The sequence below is a fragment of the Protopterus annectens genome, chromosome 3.part0 (assembly GCF_019279795.1).
Source record: "Protopterus annectens isolate FY-2018-M chromosome 3.part0, PAN1.0, whole genome shotgun sequence".
In the NCBI taxonomy this organism is placed as follows: domain Eukaryota; kingdom Metazoa; phylum Chordata; order Ceratodontiformes; family Protopteridae; genus Protopterus; species Protopterus annectens.
This window is the reverse complement of record NC_056731.1, coordinates 1,609,028,839-1,609,053,525: the sequence shown is the minus strand read 5'-3', so window position 1 is coordinate 1,609,053,525 and position 24,687 is coordinate 1,609,028,839. Positions and strand designations below refer to the sequence as shown.

The following is a 24,687-nucleotide window of genomic DNA, read 5'->3' as shown; positions in this document are numbered from 1 at the left end:
GCAGCACGACTGCCTCTGAATTAAAAAAGGTTACTGCTAGATGTACACCTCGTGTACACATAATGGTAACATTTCTGAATTCTTAAGATCAAAGACTGATGTAGTGATAAACCAGAAGTTAGAAAATAAAAGCTGAATAACAGAAAAATTCCAACTCCAAGAACGTCAATACTTTATTACAGCAAAGCTTTCAGATATAAATCCTTCTTCAGTGCAATAGTGCACTGAAGAAGGATTTATATCTGAAAGCTTTGCTGTAATAAAGTATTGACGTTCTTGGAGTTGGAATTTTTCTGTTATTCAACATTTCTGAATTCCCCTCAGTGTCTTAATGTACCCAGTTTTAGAGATGAAAAAACTGCAAGAAGACCACAGCCAAGCTAGAGGTTTCATTGTGTGATACCTTAAACCAACTGTAATAGAGGCCCATGGCTGGGATATATGCAAATGACCCTTTAAGGACATCAAGTATTTCAGCTGCATGGCTTCTGAATGCCCATGTAGAGATGAGATGCAGATCTTGTACCAATATACTACACACATCTGCCACAGCTGTAGGCAGTTTTGCAGTATTAAATGCAACTGCAGAGTTGCAGCATTTCACTAAGTCAGAAGCATCCTAAAGCCTTTATTTGCAGACAAGCCTCCAAACTGGCATTCTCTGTAAAATAAGACCTATGGAAATGTCTAACTTCTTTTAGCTGCTCTAATGGGCATGTACTATATTATTTTTTGGTAGAATCACTTCTAATCCTACCACTGTATGACTGTACTTTTCTCCAAAACTGAGACTTTTTATTTTAGTTCTGCTGTACTGAAAAGGTGCTATATAAAAATACAGGTTAAAAAAACTCTTGCAGTCAGTGTAAAGTGATCTCTTTCTATACTATATGCCCGGATAACCTATCATTTTTATGAGATTGCTTTTTCCAATGTCAATACCCCTTTGTGTTTTCAAATCCCATTACTTGATATAGACCTTGCTGTACATCCCTGTCAATTTTACTGGTTATTTCCTCAGTGAAGAGATTTATGGCATGCCTCTTAGAACTTCACTCCATACTCAGTTTCCTGTATTATGCGCAGATAACTGTATTCCTTGTGAACAGTTTCATATTCTATAAATATTATGACATTTCAGAAATATTTGCTTTTCGATCAATACTATAATCTTCAGCTTCACAAATACTGAAATTCAAAACACAGTTCTTCTGTTATCTACTAATGTTTCCCCTACATCACTTTTGTATTACTTGTTCAGTACACCTCTAACTTCTAACTTTTTTATGTACAAGTTTCAAAAATTAAAGCTGTACTAAAATGCAGATTCATCAGAAACGTACAAAAAATTTACAATCACAAGATATTCTTTTTTTTAATAAAATGCATGATAACATACTGAGAACTGATTCAATTTACTAGAAAGCTTATGGAATTTTCCAGAAAATATATGATTGTCACTTGTAAGAACTGTTGGATGTTACTCATTCAATGATGTATAATTTTGCAGCTCATGCATTCTTCTGTGGGAAAATTCCTTCTGACAACCTGCGTTCTGGTCACATCTGTACTATCTACATAAGCACTACTTTGAGTCTGCCCTAAAAACTGGTCACAGGCCAAAGTGGGCCCATCCCAGTCAACAAAATAAATAAATATCAAATATTTCTTGAGCAGACAATAGATGTTACAACTAAAATTTCTTATCATTCCTTTTGAGGCCTTACAGCATGTTCTATGCCTCATTTTTGACATCCACCCTAGTGTGTTACTCTGTACCATGTAGAGTGACTAGTACAGCTGTAGTCTCCTTAACTATAACGGCAATAAACACTCCAGAAAAAGGCAGTTCCAAAAGATGATGCCGTGAAACTATGACAATGAGCTCCTTTGTTTTTGGTACAGTTTTATTTAACACTCCTTCTACTTAGTTATTCCCTAGTCAGTTGTCTATGCACACTGCTAGCCCCTTCGATAGTTCAAGTTCCTACATCTTTTTGCAGAAACTTAAAGAAGTAATACTAAGTCAAAGTCCTTATGAACCTGAAGTCAAACAGCTCAGTATAAATCTTTTGAAAAGCAAATGTTTAACAGCAATCAGGTAAATAAGAAAATGGGAAATTTGGTAAGTCAGCCATCATTTTTTGTGACCCAAAGTTGCTGCAGCTGTGCTGTGTTGTTGTTGTGTCTTTCGGCTTTTCCCGGTTAGGGGTCACCACAGCGGAACTCTGGTCTGCTAATGATTGGCAGTAGATTTTTACGTGCCGAGTTGCCGGCCCTGACGCACAACTTCAATGAAGGTACGCCCATTCACACATGTCTCCACACAGAAGACGGTCTAGCTGAGAATTGAACAGGACGTCTCACTGTGAGGCGACAACGCTACCGCAGCACCACCACGACAGCTGTGCTGTGTATCTGATGCATTATCCTTCAGAGAACATCCACACAGTGATGGAACTCAAAGGATTTCTGCACATATATCTGACAAGTTACGTACACTGACCTCTTCTGGGCACCTTGGGTATAGCAGATTTCAACACACAAGAATCGGTGTCCATGGCTGCTTAACGTTACAGCATAACTTTTTTGCAACTTCCAAAAAAAAGTTAGTTATGAATGAATGAATCTCTCATCAAATCAGGGACAAATCCAAAAATAAAAATAATCAGGGACAATCAGAAACACTTTAAAATATCAGTACTATTAACTTGAGACAGTGACAGAATAAGAGAATGTGATTTAATAAACATTTTCTGAAGGAAATTAAGACTATAACTAATTACTGTCATTACTTATTAAGTGCAGTTTATCATCTCCAAAAGTCATTAGTTTTAGGAGGGATTAAGAGGGGCACAGCTAAAATTTGAGTCAAAATCAGGGATGAGACACATTATCAATGTAGTGATGCAAATTTAGTAGTGCTGTAAAATGGTAATAAGATGGTCTAATCACAGATATGCAAATTAGATGAACTATATCTTGGTCTATGTTATACGGTTTCCTACAAAGAGTTAAAATTGTGTAAAGCAAAAATCTTATCACTGCGTGTTTGCTGTTTAATATTTAATCCATACATTTCATTTATACATAAACCCAGAAATAATCAAGATGAATTTCACCACATCGTACTTAAGTAACTCAGAAATCAAAATGTTTACATATGTTAGATGCATTCTTTAGAAATATAGGATGTTTTTTCTTTAAATAACAGGTTTAACACAGAGGGTCATCAGTGTGAGTTTCCAAAATGTTTCTCCCTGTAAGACTAGGTTTGATTCCTAACTTTCAACTTGCAAACTATGATTCTGAACATGTTGCTTAACCTGACATGGTTCTCGGGTCTTTCCTGAAGCATTTTTGTCTAATGGACTCACATAGTAAATAGATGAAATAAATGTAAAAGATACCACTAAAAGATGATTGACAGAAATAATGCTCATTCTTAATGTAATAATTTCATGGAATTATAATGCATATCCTAGAATCTCACCATTAACAGAAAATAAAACAAATCCAGTTTTATAATACAACCCATTGCTATTTCAGCAGAGGTCAAAGGCTAATACTTTAATATAAAATTCTGTGCATTAACATGCAGTAATATTTATATGAATGGCAATTCCACAGACGTACTCCTGTTTTGAGTGTCATTTTGCTTGATTTTTATGTGCATGTACTCCTTTCAAACACCAGCAGGTTTGAAAATTCAGGCTTGCAACATAAACAGAACGTACATAATTTCATAAAGTATGTTCTATAGCATTATAATACATTCCACTGTATGATTTTGCTGCAACAACACAGGTACAAGTGTGGGGCATTATCTGTGGTGTTTCCTCTGTAAAGAAATGTAAAATCTTCCTTAGACTTTTTCTGTCTGCTGCCATTTCTTCGAGTCTTCCAAACTGCTAACTGCAATTGTAGAAAGAAAGTAAATTAAAAAAAGATATAATTAAATTGTGATGAACTGACTGAGTCAGTGATTAAATGGATGAAAATAAGTGAAGAAACCATATACAACCAGAACTTATTTTCACATACAAACTTGAGAAAATCTGACTGAGAAGAAAAGCCGCTTTAGAGTGTGTACACAACCAGTGTAACAAGGCACCATGCCTGCAAACATGGGTAGTAGTTAAATAAATTATGTATTAGTAAGTTATAACCTACTGATGCTTGTTTTATTCCTACAGCCTCAAAATGCGCCTTCAATGATTATGAGCAAGTCACTTTATTAGGCCGAGCTGCCAGGCCATTTTTGAAATCAAACATTTCTGTCTACTGCATCCAACCCATTTAACAAAATCTAAACAAATATGCAAACTCTTACTACTGAACAATGCTGCATGTATTGTACAACGGTAATTAATGTATCAGACAGGAGTACAGCCATTATGCAACACAAATAAAGTAATCATGGATGACAGCATGCAGGACAGAATAATCAAAATTTCTTCTAAGTGAAGTGGTATGCTGAATCTGTATGAATATCCTACAGACTTAGAAGCATGCTGAAAATACAGTTACTCAAATGTTGACTTTACGTTAATATTAAATGTATACGTCACTGAGCTTTCATTAGTCAGTATGCTGACACACTTATTTCTTTAGGGAACATTTGTATATCTCCCATGATGCTTTGATAAGGGAGGTTTGCAAATATTTGTATGCAGATGTTTCAATACTCTGCCAGGGGTTCTCTGGTTGTGTTCCATATGCTTTTGCTTTGGGACTCTTTTTTTTTCTAAATAATGCAATATGTGAAACACACATTTATTTTTCTGAATATATAGCAAGTGAATCATAAATACTGCATCTTTATTTTGCAGGCATTGTAAAATACACAAAAACATTTATGTAATGCAACAGAGAAGGGAAAGGACATTGGTAGGTCACAAACTAGATGATGGCTGTTTCATTTTATTTTGCATCCTGAAGATGGTCCATTAAAATAAAAAAAGTAGCAAGAGATCACTTTTGTACTAGCCAGCAGTATCTGTTGCTGGAAGACAGTGGTAAATGGTATTATTGTTAAACAAGGAGTTTACTAGCGGACAGGTTGAAAAAAAAAATCTCTGCAGGCTGAGATAACTTATATACAACGTGAATGATTTGAAAAAAAACAAAAAAAACATTCCTGACAGGATGGCTAAAGAAGTCATTAAGCTTAGGGTGGAGATGAACAATGTGAAAGAGGTGCAGAAATTTGTAGCAGTTGTGGTGCTAAAAGAACAATTTAAAATAAAGCAGTTCCCAATTTGAAAAGTAACCGAGGTGGAGAGTGGAAAATTTGTAAAGTACGTCACTGTGTGAGAATGTTCAGATTCTTGAACTCCCAGTACTAACGGGAGGCAGTGACCTCCAGGGGCTGCTGGAAGCAGAGTTAGGCAAACTGCTTGGGCATCTAGGAGAACAACACAGACCACAGGATTGTATGAACAGACCCACAGGAAATGATGCTGAGGCAGGTTATTGCTACAGTGCAACATTTTGACATGAATTAGTGATTGTTGGAACTAGACAAAGAACACAGAGACCAGATTGTATGGGTCCAGCAAGCTAAAGTGAGGAAGGACTACTCACAGTCAGTATACCAGATGCACTTGGCACAGTTATCTGGAATCTGGAACAAGTAGGTAAAGGCCTGCTTAAATTATCCAAAGGGGTCTGCTGTGATGTGGAGGGGAACAGAAATGAAGGGCTGTTTCTCTGGAAGAGTACCAATAGTTATACGAGGCCAAGCCATAACCAATGAGAAGTCTGAGTAATATGAAAAAGCTATGGAGGTTGAGTCAAAATGAGGGACAGCTGAGAGGGATTATCAATGCAGTGATGCAAATTTAGTAGTGCAGCAAAATAGTAATAAGGTGGTCTAATCACAGGTATGCAACATATTAACAGGCAACATAGTACCAGCAAAGTCCTGATTTCCCACTAAGCAGCCATATGAGAAGAATGAAAGACTGGTAAAAGGTGAAGAAATAGTCCAGAGCAAGGACAAGTCCCAAAGCATGGAGGTGCGAACAGTACAGTCTCAAGAGATGACAGCTGGAATGAAGCTGGCAAATAAGGGGCAAATAAGTGATACATGACATAGGTACTTAGAGAGAGTGAGAGGAGAGTTTGATTTCACAGCAGTGATGTGATGAATGCAGCAAAAAAAAAAAAAAAATTTATTACCATAACACTAATCCTCTTGGTCTTTTATTTTAGAGACCTGAAGATAAGATGTTAAAATGGCTAATTAAGAGATTAAGAATATGCCTCAGCTTCCATTTGCCTGCAGTGTGACTCTGAGCAAGTTATTTAACAGGACACTACTCCCAGGCTGAGCAGGCTGATGAGAATGGAGAACATTATTATTCTTCCTACAACAAAAATAAATAAGTATATATAACAAAAGAAATGGAGTTTGAAATAACAGTGATTCACTACTGCCTTAAGCTACTCTGTTTGTTAAAACAGTCACACATGTGGGACATGCCCTTGTGGAGGTCAGCTCACACACCCTGTATCAGCCAGACCAACTCTTCAGTGATTGTGGTGGTACTACCCAGTGGCTCCATTCTGGCCATGCACATATGTTGTGTTGCGGCCAGTGACACAACTTCCGGGGGAGGGATGTAACATGTCTCCATCAAGACCAAGTACTCACCCCCATGTGTCTCACCTTGTCAAATGGAGCTACTAGCAGATTCACAAAACAGTAATGAGTGCTATGCAACCATCTGGTCATGAATCTGACAACTGAATGTAACAAAACTATTTTTGTATAGAAGTTTCCCACATTCAGAATAAAATACTAAATTACTATCCAAAATGGAAAATAAAGGAACATTTCATAACAATAGTCTTGTTTAAATGTCAAACTATCCTTCACTACATGCAGACAAGTTACACAGTAATGCACATTTGTAAAATTTATCAAAGTATTTCAAAAAAATCCAATGTTTCTTCTAAGTATTAATAAGACAAAGATAAGTGACATGTATAGAGGGATAATTTAAAACATTATCTTATTCTTACTAATATTTATTTTATTTTGTATCCCCCCCCCCCCGGATCTGCTCAAAGGCTCATATACATTCACCCAGTCAGTTCATTTGTTCCTTGGAGATAGAGATAGGAGCTGGTCATCTCTGGGCTAGTCGAGAGCCCTATAGCACAGTTGTTCCTGCTGGGGAATTATAACTGGCCCATACATCTTGTGACAAGAGTTGGGTGGTAGGTAGTTGGCTAGCTCACCAGTCCTGTGAAGTGACCTACCCTCTCCAACACAACATCCCTCCCCTTGGATGCTCTTTTGAACTATGATATTGACTGTCATTTGAGGAGGCCTGCCTCCCCATGCAGAATCCCCCACAACATAGCAGTGTGAATGCACTCTGCAGTCTGTGCTTGCTATGCCTAGCTCCCAATAGTTGTCATTCATGTGGTAAGCCAAAGTCTCCTCCCTCCCCAGAAGATAAATAAGCCAACAACTGCTCACTTCCTTTGTCCTTTGCCAGCAGCTACAGATGCTCAAGCCTCTGTTCAAACTCAGGTCACCTGGGCTGTGGTCAGGGCTGCATCCCTATATGCCAGAGCACTGGTAATATTATTAATATTAATTTTGAGATGATATTCAATAACCAAGGACTATTAGCTGTCAAAATCCTTCTGAAATATGCCATCACTGTAGACAAGAACTGTAGAAATAAACTACAAATTCTTTACTATGCTCTAGATAATAAAAAATAAATGGATAACTAAGGATCTTTGAGGGACCTCATTGATGAGACAGATTAAACCTTTATGCTATCTTTTTGCAGTCCAGCCTATTTGATAAAAAGAACTGAAACCATTTATTGGCACCTAGTACTATACCAGGTTTGGAAAGACAACAATTAATGTTAGCATGACTTACTATGTCAAAAGCCTGGGATAAATCCACAAACAATCTGCTACTGAATTCTACATTATCACAAGATATAACAAGAAGTTTACATATTCTGCAGCTGTAACTGAGTGAATAGTTTGAAACCCACATTAAAATGACCCAAATTTATTTTGCTTTCACATAAAAAAATTAACTGTGAAATTAGAAACTTCAAAGATTTTTTTGAAATTAGTGTGAGAAGAGCTACTAGCCTGTAGTTCCTTTTGTCATCTTTTATGTATTGACACAAGCACAATACATTCCCAATCTCCAGGGAATTTACACAAAGATGGAGGAAATAAACAAGTTTAGAAAAGACCATACCAAGTAATCAACAGCAATTTCAAAAAAAAAAACAAAAAAACTTTTTATCAATTCCATCCATTAAAACTGATGGTTATGTTGTACTTATTGCCCGGTAAACTTAATCTAGTGCTAGTAAAGAGGAAAATCAAGAATTAAAATCAACATATTGATCCTTTAAACTCGTTAAATTAAAAAAAAATCATTAAAACATGAAGTAATCTTACAGTATAATTTTATCTTTTTGTTTTAATTTACTTTGAGAAAATTAGTTTTTTCTCCCTGCATGAAATTAAAGATTTACCAGATTACCAAATAGTCCTGACCTCCAATAAATACCATTTTTTTTCTCATGACACTTTTGTTCATAGCTTTTCTTTTCTACAAGCCCACCTGCTCCCTTCACTGGGCAACAGCCAACAAGGAAGAGACATCATCCAGGCAGCATGAGTGGTGGCTCAAGGTATTTTTCAATGTAGCCCTATTACCTCATGCACGTGCCCAGCCAAACAGGGTCATAAAATGGGATGCCTGTGCTTGCTGTCCCCCACTTCCACAAAGGATGCTGCTAGTAAGCATCCCCCTCCCCAAAGCATGGAAATGGATTTCTTTCTCCGTGCTAAGAAAATCACACTTCCACAAATATCTCTAAACACATGCAATCACCCCCTGCAGAGATGTAAGTGGGCCATGCCATTCATTCCTCTCCCTCCATGCCTAGCTCCTCTAGTACCAGGGCCATTAATCAAACCCAGGTTGCCTGCACTGCACTCAGGGATCCATCCCTCCATGCCAAAGAACAGGGCATTATTGGTACTGTTCTTGGAGCACACCTTGTTTTTATTTGCATGTTATATTCTCTTGACAATCTTCCTAAGGCTGCAAACAAATCAGCATAGTTATTGTAGATTATACCATGACCCCCCCATTAATATTCCAAAACGTGCATGCTGATTGGCCAGCGTGCACGTTGTAAATCGACTTATACTAATGGAAAAAGGTCCGGTCACTCGGACTTTTTCCATTAGTATAAGTCTCTTTTAAAACACTACCTCGCTATGTTAAAAGAGTTTAACATAGCGACACAGGTTTAAAAAAAGCAACGGAGATCTCCGTTGCTTTTTTTAAAGCTGTCTCGCTATGTTAAACTCCTTTAACATAGCGACACAGTGTGTGAAAAGCAACGGAGATCTTGCTTTCTCCGTTGCTTTTTTTTTAAACCTGTCTCACTATGTTAAATGGGTTTAACATAGCGAGACAGCTTTAAAATAAGCAATGGAGATCTCCTTTGCTTATTTTAAAGCTGTCTTGCTATGTTAAACCCATTTAACATAGCGAAACAGTAAAAAGCAACAGAGATCTTGCTTTCTCCGTTGCTTTTGGCCACAGCTCTGATGTACTGCGTAGGCATGCGCAGTACATCAGAACTGCCACGGATACCAGCCAGCTGCAGAAGGGCAGCAAAGAGGCATTATACAATGCCATTATTTAAGAAAAGTAATTATTTCTTTTCTTAAATAATGTCATAGTATAATAGCAATAACCCACTTCTGGGTGTGGGTAATGTGGGATTTACCCACGGTTGTCTTTGTTTCGGGACCAAACCACGCCAACCGTGGGTAAATCCCGCATTACCCACACCCAGGCGTGTGTTATTGCTATATTATCACTGTGACAGCTTTGCACAGTATTCACAATGTATCTTGTGCTGAGTGACTGATAAATCCAATCTTTTCTTTTACACTGTGAATTTGTTTTAACATTCCTATTTGTTCACAACCCAAAGAGTCCAACATATGAGTTTACTTCTTTAAATGCTACAGTTTGAAAAATAATCTTGCACTTATTTTTATATCCATGTGAGTTTTTTACCCATTAGTGCCATCCAATAGCTAAAATATGTTGAAAATGTAAAAAGTGTTCTCTGTTTAGTTCCTTTAATGTTTCAAAAGTATCTTCAGACAAAAATATTATGCACTGCACCAGTGTCTAGGTTAAACATTTGCTTATTAATTCTCAGAATGTTTCCACCAGTGTGACTTTCATTTCTGTCTCATTGCCTCTGTAACTTTACTACATTTTCTGACTTCACAGTTTCTTTTTTTCACTTCAGTAGTATGTACTAACAGCTTATTTTAATTTTTCTATCCAACATGCAAAATTGTTATGAATATACCTCTTTTCCAGATGCACAGCTTTATATAATTTTCTGCAAAGATACTATATCTACTTAAAGCAAAACATGCCTTCCTTTTATGCTTACTGCCACACCTAGTATATTAGGCTTAAATTTCAATTTATTTTATGTTACAGTATTGCATTTTATATATTTTACATAATTGCACAGGCATTTCCCTGGTCTCCAACAGTACATTATCGCATGGTTCTCTTTTTCATATTAGTGTTGCAATGTATTCTCACTTATCATTTTAGCCTATGTATCTGGCAAGTATTTTATATTAAACACATTCATTTCCTCAGTTACATTTAACTCTGTACAAGTAATTTCACTAGCTCTGCACACATTTACAGCTAACATCAGGTCAGTCTCACTTTCTAGCCTGCCACTTGTTTCATGATTTCTTATACCGCATCACAAGCTATTCTCTTATTAATGATTCATGCAACTTAACAAATCCACAGCCTTTGGTTCTCTTCTTCAGCTAATATTATAGGCCTCTATGGTCTCTGTAAGATCACATATCCTTGCTAAGAACAAATGGCAAACAACAAGTTCTTTCTGGGCACATGGTAATTACTGGAATTCTTAATGTTTTCATGTTATCTTCTCTTCAAGAAAAGTAAAAGTTATACGTCTTTAAGGCTTCTTTAATCTTTAAGGTTTCTTTCGCAGTGACACATGAATGTAGCACACTGCACCCTTTAAGGTCTCTTAGCTAATCTGCTCACAATAACGAAAAAATATATATTTCTGGATCCAAAGTTTGTAGTTTTCTGCTAATTTTCTTTGAAGGAAAATAACTACTTCTTGTTTTAGTTCAACAGTTTTTGCACTGTAAATTATGTGTCTGTATAACACGCTCAAGGCAATCACTCTGAAGTGTAAATGCCCCACAGCAGGGTTGTGATTATGAGGACAAGAGTGCATTCAGGCAGCAGTTGCAGGACCTACTAGATTGTTGTTTTTTTCGACTTTTCCCGGTTTGGGGTCACCACAGCGGAACTCCGGTCCGCTAATGATTGGTAGTTGATTTTTACGTGCCAAGGTACCAGCCCTGACGCACAACCTTCAACGAAGGTACGCCCATTCATGCATGTCTCCACGCAGAAGATGCTCTAGCTAAGAATCGAACCGGACAGTGTCTTACTGTGAGGCGACAATGCTACCGCAGCACCACCACCGCGAGCAGGAACTACTTGATAAAGTGGTATAAAAAGAGTTGGTGCTGATTGAACACCTGAATTCTATTCAGACGGACAGAACAGAATATGAGGACTGCCTGGGTCCATGTGGGTGGGACAACAATAAAGAAGGAAAGACCATTCTACACTTCTGTCTAGCAAAAGGCTTGATGGTGGCCAGTACATAGTTCACATATGAGACAGACAGTCATAAGATCACAAACACGACTGGTTAACATGCAATTCACGTAGACTTTCTCCTAGTAAGGAAAGGGCACTAGGGTAAAGTCAGAGACTGCAAAGTCAGCACCCAGCATAAACAACTGGTGGCTACAGTCAGCTGCCAGCAGTGATCAGAGAATGCTCTAAAGTCAACAAAGGCCAAGCTGTAGGTGTGGACATCGACTGAGCATATCAAAACAATCCTGTCTTGGTTTATGATTTGTTGTGGAGTTGACTGGTAAGAGAAGTATTATTTGAATTTATATTGCATTTGTTATCACTATTTTTAACTGTTTTTAGGTAGGAAGAGACTGCTTATTAACAAGCTTTACTTTGATTTATATGTTGTTGTTTTACCTTTAGTTTCACTTTTAGTTGTGAGAAAGGGATTGGTTTTGGACAGGCAAGCTCTAGCCACCACAAGGGGTTTAGACAGCTATAAATTTACATGGACTGCAGAGAGGAAAATTCTGAGCATATCAAAACAATCCTGTCTTGGTTTGTGATTTGTTGTGGAGTTGACCGGTAAGAGAAGTTTTATTTATTTTTACTGTTAAAAGGAGGTGCGACTGCGAGCTATAGTGAGCAGAAGCTACTGCACGCCTTTGCGTGAGACGTAAAGAAATTATAACTTCTGGCTGGCTGGTAGAACTTGTATGATCAGAACAACTTTATTGTATTTTATTATTTAGTTGTATATTGCTGGTATCATTTTTGTCATAGAAGTTGATTTCAATTCCTTTGAATTCTTTGCTACTTTGTGTAATTTTTTTCCTTTGCAATATTTTATTAAATTAAAGCTGAATATGGATTCCTTAAATGAGTATGTAATTAACGATTTGCTAATGCACAAGTATCTTGTAAAGTGTAATAAATGCTATGCATATTTAAAGGTAACATCTGATAACACTGGTCATCTTTGTTCCTCGTGTCAAACGTTGGATGACTTGCTTACCATTGTTAGAAGCAAATCTCAACTTAATGATGATGATTGCACATGTGCAATTGGCATGGCTTGGAGAACTGTTGTATAATATATTAATGACTAGACTGATGAACTAAATAATGTTAGGCATAGAACAAATAGAACAGATTTAGGAAATAATGCATCTATTTTCTGCAAAGAACATTCAACTCCTATGAAAGATGATGAGGCCCCTGAGAACTATGGAATTGTGAATGCAAGTACTCAGCAATCTGAGGATCCAGTTTGTTTAGAAGGAAACAAAAAAGAAAGAAAGGAAGAAGTTCTCAACAAATAACAAGGAAGAAAAAGAAACTGACTAATGACTGTAAAGGAAAGAGAATACGTAGTAAAAAGGATTCTGCTTTGTTATGTAACACACTGGTGACAGGGAATGAAGATATCTATCAGAAAACCCTCAGTCTACAGAAAAAGGCATCACCTTTCCAATGGAAAAGGTAGAAAAAAGAGGCAAGGGGCAGGTGAAAAGGAAGAAATCAAAACTGAACGTGGAAGGATTGAAGAACATTACTGTAAGAAAAAAGAAGAGAAAGACAGATGTTGACTATATGGCTCAAGCTGTGGATTTACAGTGCCAGCTGGATGAGAATTTAATATGCAATGGAAACAGTGGAATTAATAAGACTAATAGTGATGAAGATATATCCTTTGTAACAATTGATAGAGCTGAAATGACTGTACTAGAAGCTGAAGATTCTTCAGAGATGGTCAGCAAAGATAATCTTGTAATCGGAGATTCGGTTATTAGATGAACTGATACTTATATTTGCAGAGATGATAAAGAACATCGAGTAGTGTTATGCTTGCCAGGAGCAAAAATAGAAGATGTGAAACAAGCCTTGGAATGCCTTAATGTAAGGAAGTATGGATCTGTTTTTATTCATGCTGGTACAAATGATGTCACCAACAAGATTCTCTGTTAGTCGGGAACTGACAGCCCTCCTAGATAGTATAGCTTGTACTGGTGTTCGGACATATTTTTCACAAATCACCTATAGAAAGGATAGTCAGGTCACTGTGAATGAAAAGATTTTTTGGACAAACACCTACATGGAAAAAATGTCCTTCATAGGTTCATAGGTTCATAGGTTCATACTAGGCTATCTGCCCAAGGGCATTTATAAGCCTAGCCCATAGTTATGTGGCTTTCGCCACCCCTTTAGTTTGAATAAAAACTATGCCTATCATTTTTCTGTGCCTCTGTCAAGCAGTGACACTGAAGTAATCCCTGGGGTATATCTGCGATCTCCCATCCATTGGTCAAGATTCCTCTTGAACAAGGCCAGCGAGGTGCTCTGCCTCACATGTACCGGGATTTTGTTCCACAGCATAGGGAGTCTCTGGGTGATGAATCTGTCCCTCCAGCACGTTCTATTTATAACCGTGTCAAGGTTTAAGTCTCCGCCCTTGTGGTTCTGAGGGATCTAGATTTTTGAGGTGAAGCATATTCATCAAATCTGGGTTTGACATGGCCTTATATGTCAGGCACAGGTCACCTCTGAGCAAGCGGTATGAGACTGAATAAAGCTGGAGTTCTTTCAGTCGGGCAGCATAAGACATATTTTGAGACCCTTTATCCTTTTGGTGAGGAACTTTTGGGGCCTTTCAAGCTGCATCAGGTGTCTGGTCAGATACATTCGAACGGGGCATTGTACTCAATCATAGGTCTAATGAGTGATGAGTACAGGGGACGATGACCTCCCTTGATCTAGATGTGAATCCCTTCATGATCAGGTGGGCGATATAGAAGGTTTTCCTAACTACTTTAGCAACATGAGTGTCAAACGAAAGACTACTGTCAACTTGGGTCCCCAGATCCCTGATGACTTTTCTGTGCTCAGTGGATTGTCACCTATATGGTAGCTAGGGGTAACCTTGTTTTTCCCGAAGGGTATGACTATGCATTTTTGGCGTTTAGCTTCAGGCCATGGCTCTGGCACCACTTATCCGTTTGTGTGAGGCCCTTCTGGACGATATCTGTGTCAGATGTGTTTTCGCCTATGGCCCAGTTTGCAGTCATCTGCAAACTTTGTCAGCCATAACCCTCCTGTGTTTGCTTGTACTTCAGAAAAGTAGATGCCGAACAAGAGTGGACCCAGGACTGAGCCCTGTGGGACACCACTTGTGACAGGCTTTGAGTCTGACATGGCTCCAGCAACTCTGACCCTGTGGGTTCTGTCGCTTAGCCAGTTTGCAACCCATCTTGTGATGTATGGGTTTACATTCAAGCTGATGAGTTTTTCGATGATACCTGAGTGGGGTATTGTGTCGAAGGCCTTTGCCAGGTCGAGGTAGGCTGTATGGACTGCCTTTCCTCATCAATGGCCTTGGTGACTGTCTCGAAAAAGTCAACCAAGTTTAAGAGGCAGGATCTGCCTTTGACAAAGCCAAACTGGGTTGGATCCAAAGTCTGCAAGTTCCCTATGTCTTTATTTATGAGTTCCATTATGATCCTCTCCATGGCTTTGCAGATAAGGCTTGTCAAGCTAATGGGGCGGTAATTTCCAGGGTCTGTGGAGGCACCGCCCTTATGAAGTGGGACCACAGTCGCCGTGCGCCACTCCTTGGTGCGTATCCTGAGGTGAGGCTAAGATTAAACAGCTGTCCTAACTGTGGGTTTAATTCCTCGTTGAGTTCATGAAGCACACAGCCGGGACACCATCCGGTCCCATGGATGCTGTGTTTTTGCCTTAGTGAGGGCAGTTCTCACCTGGGCGTTGGAGATGTTTGGGGGCTACAATCCTCTGGAATAGATATCTCTCCTTTGGGGAGGGGAGAAGTTTGCACTGAACCTGTCAGCCAGTATGTTAGCAATGTGTGTAGGTTCAGTAATTTTCACATCATTTTGAACTAATTCTGAGCATATCTGGGAGTTTCCTCCTAGGTTTCTAACATAGCTAAAGAAGGCCTTATGATTGTCTTTAGAGTCCTTGGCGATTTTTCTCTCAAAATTTGCCTTGGATGATTTTATGAGAGCTCTTAGTTTTTACTTATAATGATCAAAGGTGTCTTACCTTTCAAGGATTTTGCTCTATCTTGTAGTAGCTTCCTCCTTTTGTTGTAGAGCTTGTTTATGGCTGGGGTCCACCAGACTGGACGCTTGCCTTTGGTACAGAGAGTCTTAGTTTTGTTTGGGATTGCCTGATCCATGCAGTCCTGTAGGTGCTGGTAGAAGGCATTTGTAAGTGATTCAGCGGTTTGAGTAATGTTTACCACTGGCTCAGGAGCCTTAAAGGAGACCACACTAGTTTTTAGAAGTGTGAAATTGGCTTTTGAGAAGTTTTTCACTGTGGTCTTTTTTGTTTCAGGTGGGGGCGGGATGAGGACCTCCAGCGAGATTAGTCCTGTTTTAAAAATGGAAATGTATAGAGCATCCAAGCCTTCTTCTGGGCACACATGTGTTCAGACAAGATGGTGTGCATTTGTGTAGATCATGGAAGAGAATTTTTGCAGCAGATATTTTGCAATATTTTACAAACACTAGCCACGATTTTTGCCAAGTCAAAAATGTAACAGTTCATAGATAGCAAGATTTGATGCATCTCTGATGGTTGTTAATGCTAGGAGCATTAATAATAAAGTGTTTTTATTAGAAAAGTTGCTACGTTCCCACAAGATTGATGTTGTTATAGTTTGTGAAACATGGTTAAAGAACAATGACTGGAAACCAGTTTTGTCAGGGTATAAATGTTTTTACTACAACAGACATTCTAACAAAAAATCAGGTGGAGGTGTTATGATAGGTATTAAAGATAGCTACGAGACTTGTGATTATTACATGTTCAATGATAATACCAATACTATAGACTGTGTAACTGTGACAATAAAGACAACCCTGGAACATAAAATTTACCAGAAACAGACTGGAATAATATTGATTCAACAACGTTAGTAAAGAAATTATTCACAGAGTATATTCAGGAACAACAAATGCTTCGGATTGTAAAAAAAACTACCAGGGGACGGAATATACTAGATGTTGTTTGTGTTCCTAAAGAAATTACTGTAACTTCAAGTCAAGTTTTACCACCATTGATGTGCAGTGATCATGGGGTCATAAAGGTTAATTTGTTGCTAGATAATTCTGACAAACTGAAATCTAAGCCAATGCACAGAAGGTTAATTACAGATTATAAGGAAGCAAAAAAGTTGCTATATAAAACTAACTGGAGTGAGGTGTTCAGTGGAAAAACTGCAGATGGAATGTGGAAAGTTTTGAAAGAGAAATTGTTTGAGTGCAAAAAGTCAAAAAAATGTTTAACATCAGGATCTAGGTACGTAACATCAGGGGGGTATATTTCCATAAGAACAAGATACCTGATTAAGTTGAGAGAAAAAAAATATAAGAAATGGAAGACAGGTCAAACTGCAACTTTGAAAACTGAAATAAACGATCAGGACAAACAGATTAAGCATAATATTAGACAAGATCAAGAAAAATTAGAAGAAAAGTTATATAAAGATATTGAGCATAATAGGAAACCTTTTTATAGATACATAAGATGTGGAAGGAGTAAAGATACACAAATTGATAAACTGTGCAGATTCTAAAATTTATTCTCAGACACAACAGAATATAGATATATTTACAAAATCTTATGCAAAGCAGTTTGGCTCCACAAAAGGGGTAGTAAGTTGTTCTAGTGGCATCCAGGTAACCCCAGATACTGGAATCAAATTAGATTATATTGAAAAAGAACTGTGCAAACTGGATCCAAACAAAGCACAGGGAGGAGACGGAATAAGTACCAATGATTTGAGAACACTTAAGCAAGAACTTACACTGCCATTACATCTATTATTCCCTAGGTCATATAATATGGGGAGATTCCTCAAGATTAGAGACATGCACTTATTAAACCTGTCTTTAAGGGAAAGGGGAGTAGGACAAACCCAGAATCATATAGGCCCTTAAGTCTATTTTCATGTTGTAGAAAAATAATGGAGAAGGTAATACTGGATACATTATTGTCAGAACTGGATAGATTGGGACTTGAAACCATATATCAGCATGCATATGTTGAAAATAGATCTATTACCACCTGTAATATGATGTTCTATAACAATATAATAACAGCCTATGATTGATAAATTGTGTTATGATGTGATTTATATAGATTTAACTTCAGCATTTGACAGGGTCATGCACAGAACACTGCTCAATAAATTAGTACAACTAGGTATTGATGTACTGTTGATAAGATGGATAACTGCATGGCTTACAAATAGGACATGGCAAGTATCACACACCAACTGGACAGGTGAAATCCTTGGTTACAGTCAATGTGTCCCACAGGGCTCTGTACTAGGCCCTTACTTGTTTAGATTGTATCTTTCAGATCTTACTTTTTCATCTGAGGTGTTCTACAGTCTATATGCTAATGACCTGAAATTGAGTAAACTGATTACAAGTGCTACGGATAAGGCATATCTGCAAAATAATTTGACTAAATTGACCATTTGGGCACAGGAGAATAATATGTTGATAAATACATCAAAAACTAAGCATATGAGATTTGGGAGACATAAACTGAAAGGTGAATGTTTAATACAGCACACAGTGATTGAAACTGTAGACTCATTTAAGGACCTGGATATATGGGTAGATTCAGCTATGAGTTTTTCTAATCAAAACAACCAAATGGCTAATGATAGTTATAGAACTATAGGTTGTATAAAAATATTTATAAAGTCTAGGAAATCAAACATAATGAAGTCATTGTTTGTTAGTTAAATTAGACCCAAACTTGAGTATGGAATAACAATATGGAAACCCTATAGGAAAACAAGCATGAATAAATTGGAAAAAGTACAACGGAAATATACTAAGGGCATCCATGGATGTGAAAATCTAAGTTATTATGAAATACTAAAATATCTGAACTTGTACAGTGTCTCTTACAGATATTTAAGAGGAGATCTTATTCAGGTATATAAGGCATTTAGGGACAACTACCTTTGGGAATGTTTGGGGTTATCAAAAAGTACTAGAGAATCGTCAGATAACCTATGTAGAAGATTCTAGAATCTATAGGAATGAGAAGTGTACTAATTGGTTCTCTGACAGAGTAGCTGATGCTTGGAACAGACTACCAAATTACATTAAAGGAAGTACTAGTTTATATATTTTTAAGAACGGCCTGGACATTTATTATGGGAACAAGTATTTTGGCAAATTGGCAAGCTAGAAGGGCTTTAATGCCCGTGCTTGAAACATTTGTATGTATGTATGTATGTATGGAGTGAAAGCACAATAGTTCAAAGAAATACTAAGGTCTCCAGCACCTCAGAAAGAAGAGGAAATAAGTGGAGGTGAAGACGAATGGCAACATTTTCAAAACAGCATGTGTGAAGACTATAGAACATATACGTGTCTCAGCCAGGTAAGAAAATAAGGTGCATAAGGAAAGATGGTGGTGGAACGCAGAGGTCGAAGAAGTTATCAAAATAAAGGAGGAGTACAGGAAGTGAGAGATAGAAAAGACTGACCAGAATAAGACGAAATACTGGTTGGCTAATAAATGAAATCATACCTATCAATATAACAATACTGTCCTTGTTGCAACCCATTACTCAATATCACTAGATTCTCAGTTTTTCTATAGTAACCTCCTGGTTTTGGGTCTCAAGTAAATGCATGTTTTGGGATAAGATATGCATATGCTTTATCTGCTGTCTGTGTGCTAATATTACAGTGGGACTATGTACATACACTGCAAAGTAAGGCTGACTGTTCTATTCATGTGGGAGTTTTACATGCTGGTATATATTTGTGTCTGTACTTAACATGTAATAAATACGATGCAGTGGGTCTACCTGAAAACACCGAATGCTGACAACGCCGACAACGAGGTAAGCAACACCGGAAGATTGACAATGGAGATGACCGACGATTGAAAATCCTGACGCTGAGAACACCGACATGTATGTAAGTGTGTAATAGTGACGAACTTTAGGGTTAGGGGCGGGTTAAGTGAGTTAGGGTTAGGGCGCGGGTTAGGTGAGTGTGCGATAGTGACGAACCTTAGGGTTAGGGTTTGGGTTAAGGTTAGTGCATAGATAGCTGTGTATGTAAGGTTTAGTGTAGGTGTGTAAGGATTTTGGTGTGCTTGTGTTGTGTGTGTTTTACGGAAAAGGTATTTGTTTTGTTGATTGTCGGGATTGTGGTTTGCCGGGCATGTGAAGTTTCGTGTGTTTGAACTTTCGGTTTTGTGGTGTCGGTTATCTCGTTGTCGGTGTTTTTGCGTGTTGGTGTTTTCAGGTAGACCCGATGCAGTATATGTAACATGGTAATCACCTGTTAATTTATATAATCCTGAATATTTGAGTATATTTTTACTGCTAGGTCATTCAAAAGTATGTAATGTGGAGCTTTTCCCTCTAGGCCTCTGATTGGGGGGGGGGGGGTTTGCCCAATCAGATTTTCACAGTAAACAAAGCCAAATAAATAGGCCAAGACAGCAGTTGCAATGGTAAAGAACAAAGTATCAGAGAAACTCTTAACGACTTCTGAAAATTGACTCAGCAAATGGGACAAAGAAATTCTTATCAAGTTGCAAGGCAAAGACATAAAGATAAAGACAGACACCATTCAGAAAGGATGCCAGCATCAATCTGCTCACCAGTCCAGGGGACTTTAAAGGCAGATGGAAGGAGCACTTTCAGCAGCTTCTGAATGAAGAAAACCCTACAGAAGCTGTACTATTCCATGCACAGCCTACGATGAAAGCGGAAGAACCCACCCTAGAAGAAGAAGAACAGCAATAAGGAAAATAAAGTAAGGGAAAGCAGCACTCTCAGATAAAACCATAGCAGACATGCTTGAGCTGTTGGGTGAGTTAGGTGAGAAATTGCTCCAGCAGGCACTCATAACAGTAAGCAGAAGACGGGAAAATAAGCATCCTAGCTCTGATATACAAAAACAAAGGGACATTCACGACTATGGGCAGAAAAGAGGTATCAAAGTCCTGTAACACTGCATGAAAGTGCTGGAAAGTGACTCATAAACAAACATGCAGAATAGCAGAAAGTAAAATGGGAGAGGACCAATTTAGATTTAGGACAGGATGCAGTACAACTGACCGGATGTTTGCAGTGAGACAGATGCCTAAAAAGCTTGAGGTAAGGAAAGAGTTCAACCTGGCATTCCTACATCTTGAGAAAGATAAGAGACCTTGGGACACAGGTGGACAGTAGTCTCTCCTTTGATAATCACACTGCCACAGTAGTCAGGAAATCCTTCTACGTGGCACACCTCATCACAAAAGGTTTCTCATCCAGGAAAAGAGAGGTCATTGTTCCCCTCTACTCATCAATCATTAGACCCATTATGGAGTACAATGCCCCTTTTGGTATGTACCTCACAAGACATCTACAACAACTGGAAAGGCCACAGAAATACCTCACAAAGAGGATTACCAGCCTCAAGCAGATGCCCTACGCAGACCGTCTCAAAAAACTCCAGCTTTACTCTGTCGCATATCGCCTACTCAGAGGCGATCTCTGCCTGACATACAAAGCTATGTCAAACCCAGAGCTGTTGGACATGCTCCACGTAAAGAAATCCCAATCCCTCCGAGCTACACATTCTAGGGACCTAAACCTTGTCACCACAATAAACAGAACATGCTGGAGGGATAGATTCCTGTCCCAGAGACTTCCCATACTCTGGAACAAACTATCTATCTATATCAAACAAAGCCCCTTATTAGCACTCTTCAAGAAAAATCTTGATGATTGGATGGGAGATAGGAAATTCACCTCAGGGATCACTTCTGTGGCTCTGCTTGACAGGGGTACAGGAAAATAATTTTCTTGGGTGGCAAAAGCCAGAATACCATTTGGTTATGCTTATATAGGCCCTAGGGCCAATAGCCTAGTACTTACCTATGAACCTATGAACACTGGAGAAATCAGTAGTTGAAAATTAAGAAGGGAAACAGTGGAACAATTTAACAGCTTCAAGTATCTGTGAGGGATGCTTGACGAGACAGGAACTCTGAAAGAACAGGTCAAGACTAGAACCAGAGGTGCTGCAGAAAAATGCCATCTGTATGGGAGAGAAACCTGAGAAGTGAAGACGGTGCAGGTGATGATGCTGTAGATGGAGATGAAGCACCCAAGATGGGAGGTAGGATGCACACCATGGAGCAGAAGAAGAAATGAAGACATCAAAGCAGAAGCCACAGCAGCCCCAGCTGCAGAGAAGGTAAAGGACAGCAGGATATAGTACTTTGGTCACAGACAATGATTTGGGATGGACAGGAGGAAGGCAACAGGAAATGAAGACATCCAGCCAAGAGCTAGATGATTGTGTGACAGAAGACTCACAATTGTCTGACATGACTGTCGAAGAAAGTAAGAGTAGCAATGACTTGAGAGAGGTGGTAGGGCAGAGGGGGCAGCCACCCTATATGCAAGGTGTCAGGAGGTTCAATCAACAGATCTGTTTTGTTTTTCAATTTAATGCTCCTCGTGTAAATGTGAGGGCAAGAGCAGAGAGGCAGGGCTTTAGGACATGGTGTAGAGCATGAAGGCATTAGGGACCTGATGGTTCTCCTTAGGAGGAAGGTGTGCCAGATCAGAGAACATACCTTTATTTTTTGTTCTGCTCTCATACAGATTATGAGGGGTAGCGTGTCAGGACCTTATAATTCTCCTTCTGGGGTGCCAGATCTTTTAGTAGCACCATGCAAGAATGAGCTAGCTACAGCTCTGGTGACAGTTGATGCAACATCCTGACACCATGCAGAAATATAGGAAAGGTGGGATGAGTGATGATGATGTCATTATATTTATGTACTTCCTAACATACACATTCATGGAAATCAATACATTTCTTAATGTTTGCAAATGTATTCCTTCAGTTTTGCAAACATTTATTTCTTCCATTGTGGCACATCAAATCTGGATGGCAAATATGTAAGACAAGCACTATGGATGTGATCTAACCACCAGACAGTCTTTACTTAGACTGAAGTCTCTAGAGGCAAATGTACCATATGGCATGCAACTTCCTGTACCTAGTTCAGCATATAAAGATACATCCTATACTCTACAGTGAATGATCCATCTATGTGGTACATGAAGTATTTTGTACTGCAAGATCAGAACTTGATATGATTTGTGACTTTACCATTCATCATGAAACTTGTTCCCGAACTTTATAGTACATGCTATTTTGTGTATCACACCAACCCACACATAATCAATGTGTGAATAGCATCAATTTTTGCAAGCCTCAATGTGTCATCTAAATGCTGAAACCAGAACTGCCATTGCAATGCGTTCAGCAGATCTAAAAATCTGCTGCTTTCCTAGAAAAGATCATCTAAAGATTATAAAATGGCAGAGAAAATTTATGAAAGTTTAAGTAATCTCACATGTGCATAGAGATAAGATTTAAAGTTAGACGAGCTTTGGTTACTGCTAGTGATGGCAAGAATTCTATAAGTGAGGAACAGGTTAAGTTAAAGCTGATCTCACTAAATCCTGTTGTTCTGAGCAGAGCAGAATGAATGAGAAAAGATCAACAAATATTTTATAGATTCATAGATTGTTACTAGGCAAACTCTTCTACACTCCCCATGTGATGGCTTGGCCACCTGCAACTACAGAAGTGGGACAGGAATATCTAAGTTTCTTAACCAGGTGGCTTTTCAGCTGCATGACTTAGGCAAATTTCTACTTTACGGACGTGAACAAATGGTTGGGGACACCTTATGCTCAGGGCAAGTGGAACACCTCAAATGCTACCTATTACATGTAATGTGCCAGAACAGCAATCAGTATACCTACATACCCCCACCCCAGAACTGATATATACCAACTCCAATGTCACACAACACTGGGAAGGGAGAAGCTCCCCAAAACAGTACACAGAGATCTAGTGCAATCTCTTGATTTGTTCTAATATGACCAATCAAGTAGGTTCTGAGACATTGCATTCTGAAGACTCCTGCAGCAGCCTCCGCCCTCAGGTTCAGCAGCTTCAAACTTAGAATTAGCAATGTCATATTAACTGACTCAGAGTTTAATTTGTTAAGTTATATAATTTTGCAGAAGTTCATAGGTTCATAGTTTACTGCTAAACTATCTGCCCTTGCGAGCCATTTTAAGCCTACCCAGTTATCCATTGTGAGACTCAAACCCTGCACCTTGTGTTTGTAAGGCAAACACCTTAACCATTAAGCCATCCTCTCAACCCCAAGTGTCACTGAATTAACTATGTTCCCAACTCTAGCTGCTCTGAGCTGACAATGCTGCTTCTTAAGTATCCAGTGAAGAATGAATAATAATTTGGGAAGTCATAGGACTGAAATTACTTGAAACGATCATTGTGATGAGGTGCAAGAAATAAAACCTGTATTTTATGCAAAACTGCGCAAACACCATCGCGTGGGTATTTACTAGGCTTAAAATCCAGAAGATGCTTGAAGAACCCAGCCCAATTACCACACAGTACTGTGTTGTTAAATGTCTTGTTCAGAATCACAAAAAACAAGCCAAAAGGGATCAAATTCTAGACTACAGGAAGCAGTTCATGGCCTTAAACCTCTGAGCTAACTTCCAGACTAAAAGTTAGTTGGTATCTTACATGACAACTCTGGCAGGATTCAAACCTGTAAATTTTAGATCTCTTTTATCATTTTACTAGAAGTCTAATTCAATATTCATGGTGCCACAGAACCACTAAATTACCATTCCCACCCACTGACTCCTCAGGTGCAAGGATCACCTGGGTTGCAGTCACAGTTCAATCCCTTTGTGCCACAGAGCCCACACTCCCTTCTTTTACCTATGAACAATAAACATCTCTGAATACCAGTACACAAATGTCTTCGGGAAGACAGCCTGCATAATATGTAATGAGATGATGCGGAGGAACATTTAT

The 24,687-nt window shown here is 38.5% G+C and overlaps 1 protein-coding gene across 1 annotated transcript in view; it reads right to left on the bottom strand.

The window, feature by feature from the left end:
- Window positions 1-2,755: 2,755 nt before the first annotated feature.
- RGS22 (regulator of G protein signaling 22) overlaps window positions 2,756-24,687 on the bottom strand; it is a 971,253-nt gene continuing 949,321 nt past the window's right edge. Inside the window, exon 27 of the mRNA XM_044065939.1 lies at window positions 2,756-3,915. The gene's annotated coding sequence lies outside the window, so the exon portion shown is untranslated. The remainder of the gene's footprint in view (window positions 3,916-24,687) is intronic.